Source organism: Meleagris gallopavo, unplaced genomic scaffold (genome assembly GCF_000146605.3).
Source record: "Meleagris gallopavo isolate NT-WF06-2002-E0010 breed Aviagen turkey brand Nicholas breeding stock unplaced genomic scaffold, Turkey_5.1 ChrUn_random_7180001958042, whole genome shotgun sequence".
Taxonomy (NCBI): Eukaryota; Metazoa; Chordata; class Aves; order Galliformes; family Phasianidae; genus Meleagris; species Meleagris gallopavo.
The window spans coordinates 25,248-31,710 of record NW_011217796.1 but is presented as its reverse complement, the minus strand read 5'-3'; the positions used below and the strand labels follow the sequence as shown (position 1 = coordinate 31,710).

The window sequence follows — 6,463 nt, the reverse complement described above, 5'->3', positions numbered from 1 at the left end:
CATCGTTAGGTTGGAGTTGGAAGACAGCGCACTCTGTTCCTGCACCTGTCCCCTTGTATGGGGCTGCTGAATCACGGCCTGAACCTTTGATTGATCACCTGAGGCGAGCAATGAGCCAGCCATGGGAGCACAGGTGAAGGCAAATCACCTGTGCTGCAGGAAGGGGTGGAGCCTGGCTGCACCTCTCCTAGAGCCATTTAAGAGCTGACTGCCAGTGGGGAAGGATCTCTCTGGAGATCTGCTCCATCAGGAGTTCATCTCGTGAGCCCAGGACAGGGTGAGTGACTTTCTCTTATTTCTCCAATATAAATTATATTAGCCAAGCTCCTGGATATATATCTATACCATTTGTATGTCCATTGATTAAACACCATCTGTATATCCATTGATTAAACACCCCCACACTGCCCCGCGCCCACCTGCCTACACAGTGAGAAGCATCCCCCATTGCACAGACAACATCGTCTTCATCCTCCCTTCCCTCTTGCCTGTTGCACCCCAGACAGAGCTGGGTGTTGTTAGACAGATGGGAGGGGAGGAGCACAGAGCTGTGGGGATGGTGATGAATATGGAGGTTTCCAGAATCCCTTTAAGTGAACAATGGCGAGCTCCCACAAGTGATTCACACAGCAGATCCAGTGATTGATTGATTGATCTAGTGATTGAATTGTTGTCAGCTTAATTCAGAGCTGAATCAAGCTTTGCCGTGACCCTCCAGAATTGCTCTCACCCTTTCCTATTCTTGGGGCAATCACAGCTTGTCCTCAGTACTCTTGCAGCAGTCACTGACCAGGTGGCTGGGGAGCAACATGTCAAGAAACCAGCAGTGCACGGCAGTGGTGAAGTCATCTTCCAGAGCAACATGAGAGGAAGCAGCATATACTCATAGTACATATTCTAGCATGGTCCTAGCAGAGGCCACATGGATTTACTGGGAGGGTGAGGAATACAGAAGTTTCCATATCACTTTTCTGGAACAGTGGAGAGCTCCCACAACAGATTCCCACTGCAGATCCAAACAGCAAAGAGAGGGAATGATGCAGTGTTTCACTGCAGTGCTAGGTTCACACTGCCGCAGCTCTGCAGCAGTGGACCAAGAAGTGATGATAGAGAATCCCAGATTGTCAATGTTCCTTTGTAGCAGTCACTAATCAGATGTATCATGCAACAGCAGGTGCAGAAAACAGAGCTTTCCCAAGCATGTATTCACATCCAGTTGTTTTGGCAGTGGGTGGGATCAGCACAAATCCCACAAACAGTAAATTAATGAAGTGCATTTATCTTTTCTTAAGTTTAAAACAATGAGATAGTAAGTGAAACAATAAAGAAAGAATAAAATAGAAGAAGGTTATGAACCTAGCCATTACTACATAAGATTAACTATAGTAAGATTAACTATTCTGGGAACCTCAGAGGCTACTTGGTGAACTGTTAGCTAGTGAACATTAACTGAGCCTCTTGTCTAGCATGGCCCCTTTTTTCCTCCATGACCTGGACATCCTATTTCATTGTGACAAAGCAAAAGTCAAGCAAAAGATGCTGAAATGATGAACAAAGACCTCCTGAAAAATTTGTGAAATAGAAAGGAAATGTGGAAGAGGTGTAAGCAGAGGAAGGTGATCTAGGAGGGATATAGAAACACTTTTTGACCATGCAGAATAGAGTTAGAAAAGCCACAGCCTATCTGTGCTGTGTCATGTGAGGTCATTTTTATTCTGATAAGTACATTTGACTCTGTGGAAAAATCATTCCCGTGAATTAATCTAAGTCTCACTAAGTCACTCACTGGTCCTTTCAGGCCAATATCAGATGTCTTGCAAGAGCTATAAATACAGAGCAGATACTACCTAATTTCTTCTATTACCACCTTCCTTTCTTGTATCTACCTTCAGCACTGGGCCTTTCCCAAGCAGGAATTTTATGCTTTTCACAGAATCAGAGCACTGAAGGGACTGCTAGAGATCATTCAGTCTAACCCCTATGCAGAGCAGGCTCCCTCCAGCAGGCCGCACAGGTAGGCGTCCACGCAGTTCTTGAATATCTCCAGAGAAGGAGAATCCACAACCTCCCTGGGCAGCCTGTTCCAGTGCTCCGTCACCCTCACTGTGAAGAAGTTCCTTTGCATATTGGTGCGGAACTTCCTATGCTCCAGTTTATGGCTGTTTCCCCTTGTCCTCTTCTCACAGACCACTGAAAAGAGGTTGGCCATGTCTCTGACTCCACGCTTAAGATGTTTACAAACAGTAATCACATCCCCTCTGAGTTGTCTTTTCTCAAGGCTGAACAGACGCAGTTTGCTCAGCCTTTCCTCATAGAAGAGATGCTCCAGGCCCTTTGTGGCCCTGTGCTGGACTCTCTCCAAGAGATCCCTGTCTTTTTTTTGTACTGGGGAACAGATGACTGATCTTGAATAACTTTTTTTCAGCTGTTCACTCACAATGAAAGCTATGATTTACTGTTTGGTTTTATTAAGTATTTTTTTAAGATCACCTCCACTCTCTCCAGGGAACAGATGATCAGTAGCTTTTCTGTCTTGTAAGAGAGCTTGAATATATGGGATGGTACTGTCCACAGAAGAGCATAATGGACACTGTATCCTTTAAAAGAAAAGTCAGCTTCTTGACAGCTGCATCCCAAAATCACCCCTCCTTCTCAATGAGAGGTATGGACATGGTTGTCTTTTATGTATATGTGATTTAATCAGATGGATATTCTGGGAGCTAAACTCAGAGTGGGCTGTGTGCCCCTCAGAAAGGGAAGTTGGATTAGAATATAAATGAACGTTGTCTGGGGGCTGAAAGAGTCAGGAAAGTTTTTCGGTAAAAATATCTAGTAGACCTTTCAGCAATAATGTTAATAAATAAATTGAGGAGCACAGCAGTGAACCAGGCAAATTTGTGAACAGACTGAAATATTTCCATTTCCTTATGTGTCTTAGAAATAGACTTGATTCAGAAACTGCTTCACAATTCCAGATAGCCACTAACCAAAATCAGATAAAAAAACTAAAAGCTGATTGTAATCATCCATGACTAGATGTTCACCATTTTTTGTTCTCAGCTAAAATCATATATAAGTAGTTAAAATGTCCAAGCTGAAGCCAATTCAATAGTCAAGAAATCTAGTTCACTATATCAGACATACTGAGGAAAAAAAATGGAAAACAGAACAAAAACAACCTCCAGAGACCCTTACAAAAATTTTGACACCCAAACAAGAAATATTGTAGATCAAATATCTTAGTGAATAAACAGATTTAGCACATCCATACAGGCAGAATCCATTAAACCACCACCAACTAAACCAGAATAACTTTAGAAAAGAATGTAAACATCATAGAATCACAGAATGGCATGGGTCAGAGGGGACCTCAAGGATCATCAAGTTCCAATACTCCTGCCACTGGCAGGGTTGCCAGATGCTGTATCAAACTAGATCAGATTGCCCAGGGCTGCATCCATCCTGGCCTTGAACACTTCCAGGGATGTATCTAGGATTACCTCAGTGCAGGTGCAAAACCTTGCACTTTGCTTTGTTGAACCTCATTAGGTTCAAAGGGTCCACCTTCTGAGTTGAACAGAGTCCCTCTGGAAGGCATCCTTTCCTTCTGTTGTATCAATCACAATATGGACTTTTTATTTCATATGAAGCATAAATATTTTAAGGTCCAGAAATACTTAGGAAATGTAGAATAAAATAAAATTGAAAATTAATAGGATTGATGTAACCAGTCCTCCAATGTTCTTTAATATGTTCCATCATAACTCCCCTGATATTTGTTAAAAGACAAATGAGAAATAAGGTCCCTCCAGTAAGAACAGCTCTAACACCCAAAAGGAACAACATTCCTTTTTGACAAATATGGACTTTATAGTTATAAATTAATATTTCTGCCCCTCCAAAACAGAGCAATACTGGTAATTATTTCAGTTTTAGTGCATAACAACCTTTCTGCAGCAGCTTTAGATTATTAAAAAGTAAAACTGTAGGTAAACTTCCATCTCTTCAAAGGACATGAAAGAGGAAGCCACCTGGATGTGAAGTAAATAATTAAATAAATATGTTTTTGTAGAACTCTCTACTACTGTGGATTACGTACCACTGTGACTAAAAAAGACTGAATTACTGAACACAAATGGGCTTACTCACTGACTTCTCTTGAAGGCCAAAGCATAGTGCCCTGCAGTCTCTTTTTCTTCAGACAACTGTAAACGTAAACACAAATTTAATTCCCAGCATGATTCACTGTAAAGACTTTTCTGTAACAGGCCAGTTTCCCTGACATTCAATATCCAGTCTTTGATAAGATGTGATTTTGGACATGTGCCTGTCAACTCAAGTTGAGTGATCAGGTATATATCTACTGTATTTTAGATATTTCCACTTAACTTCATCATTGTATTCTCTTTTGACAGCACAGAGCAGGTAGGATTTGTTGACTCTCTTTTTTGATAAAAGCAAAGATCCTTTTGGGTCCATACTGAACAGCCAGAAGCAGATGCATAAAGTGTGCAAGCAAGAGATTACAGAGAATACTTCCTGGTAGTAATTTCCCATCAAACTGGCATCAGAAGGAGGACTTTGAATCACATGCAGCTCCTTTGTATAAAGTCTGTTCTGAAAGTAATGCCTCCTATTTTATTAAGTCGGCCTATATGTGGTACGGCAGTAGAAAATTGCACCATTGACATTAGTTGACTCTTGCTGAACATTTATGGAGACCAAACAGTGAATGTGAGCACAGTGATGCATGTCAGCAGTGGCAAAAGCATCATGAAAGACAAGCTTCATTCTGAACAGACATGCAGATGTCAGCGAGTGCGATTTTTTCCATGTAGAGGAATTCAGTTCCACACCTTTGCTTCATACACACTTTCATCTCAGACACCATTTTGTCAGGCTGCCCTCTGCTGCCATCTGTCGCATGGCAACAAAATATATTGGAATACTGTGAGGAAGATTCAACCTCTACTGCCATACCACCAACATCCAACTCCTACTTCATGGGCCAACTCACCAAAATAGGAGGCATTACTTTCAGAGTAGAAACTTTTTTGTTGCCCTTCACATGCTCTACCAGAATCAGTTCCAGATGGGCTTTGACTTTTCCAACTCTAACCCTTCATGATCATGAATCCCTGCATGATGATAGTGTCTCTATATCCCTCCCAGATCACCAGCCTCTGTTTTCAACTCTTGCACATTTCCTTACCTTACCTGAGTTTGTTCAGGAGCCTCTTGTTCATCTTTTTGGCCTCCTGCTACCTTTGCTTTGCATTATGTTTTGTCAAGATAAACCATTCCTAATCTATGAAAATTAAGCAACTCTCCTAGACTTCTCTGTCCAGAACCATAACTCACGGGATCTTTCAATGAGATCTTCCTTGAAGATGATAAATTCTGCTCTCCTAAATCCTGGGGCTGTGATTCTGCTTTTTGCATTTCTTCCTCTTCCTGGGATTCTGAGCTCAAACACTATGTGAGTGTTAAGACTGTGTAGAGGAAATGGACCTGGAGGTATTATTGATTAATGCTTGGCTGAACATGAGCCAGCAGTGTGCCCAGGTATCCAAGAAGGCCAATGGCCACCTGGCTTGCATCAGGGATGGTGTTGCCAGCAGGCACAGGGCAGTGATCGTCCCCCTGTACTCAGCTCTGGTGAGGCCGCACCTCGAGTACTGTGTCCAGTTTTGGGCCCCTCGCTGCAAGAAAGACATTGAGGCCCTGGAGCGGGTTCAAAGAAGGACAACAAAACTGGTGAGGGGTCTGGAGCACAGGCTGAAGGAGCTGGGATTGTTCAGTCTGGAGAAGACGAGGCTCAGGGGAGACCTCATTGCTCTCTGAAGGGAAGTTGTAGTGAGCTGGGGGTTGGCCTCTTCTCTCGTGTAACTGGTGATAGAACTAGAGGGAATGGCTTCAAGCTGCACCAGGGGAGATTTAGGCTGGATGTTAGGAAATACTACTTTTCTGAAAGAATGGTCAGGCAGTGGAATGGGCTGCGCAGGGAGGTGTTGGAGTCACCGACCCTGGAGGTGTTCAAGGGACGTTTGGACGTTGTGTTGAGGGATATGGTTTAGTGAGAACTATTGGTGATTGGTGGATGGTTGGACTGGATGATCTTGTAGGTCTTTTCCAACCTTGGTGTTTCTGTGATTCTGTGATCACAACAGCCGAACCTGCTCCTGACCTTCACATCCACGTGTGCTGAGGGAGCTGGCGGAGGTCATTGCCGAACCGCTCTCCATCATTTTTGAGAGGTCTTGGACAACAGGGGAGGTCCCTGAAGACTGGAGGATAGCCAATGTCACTCCGGTCTTCAAAAAGGGCAAGAAGGAAGATCCGGGTAATTATAGGCCTGTCAGCCTCACCTCCGTCCCTGGAAAGGTGATGGAACAGCTTGTGCTGGATACCATCCTCCAGACAACTGGGAAGAAAAGGAGATTATCGAGGAGTAGTCAGCAGT

General features: G+C 43.3%; 1 long non-coding RNA gene across 3 annotated transcripts in view; it reads left to right on the top strand.

Annotated features, from left to right (window-relative positions):
* Window positions 1-262: 262 nt before the first annotated feature.
* The window catches only part of LOC104917254, a 16,812-nt gene continuing 10,611 nt past the window's right edge, over window positions 263-6,463 (top strand). Inside the window, exons 1-2 of one of the 3 annotated variants that reach the window (XR_796805.2) lie at window positions 2,000-2,014; window positions 2,506-2,662. This is a non-coding gene — a long non-coding RNA (uncharacterized LOC104917254). Of the gene's footprint in view, window positions 278-1,999; window positions 2,015-2,505; window positions 2,663-4,296; window positions 4,353-6,463 lie in introns of those variants that run through there. The other 2 variants (XR_004162534.1, XR_796808.3) reach the window with 2 other exon arrangements.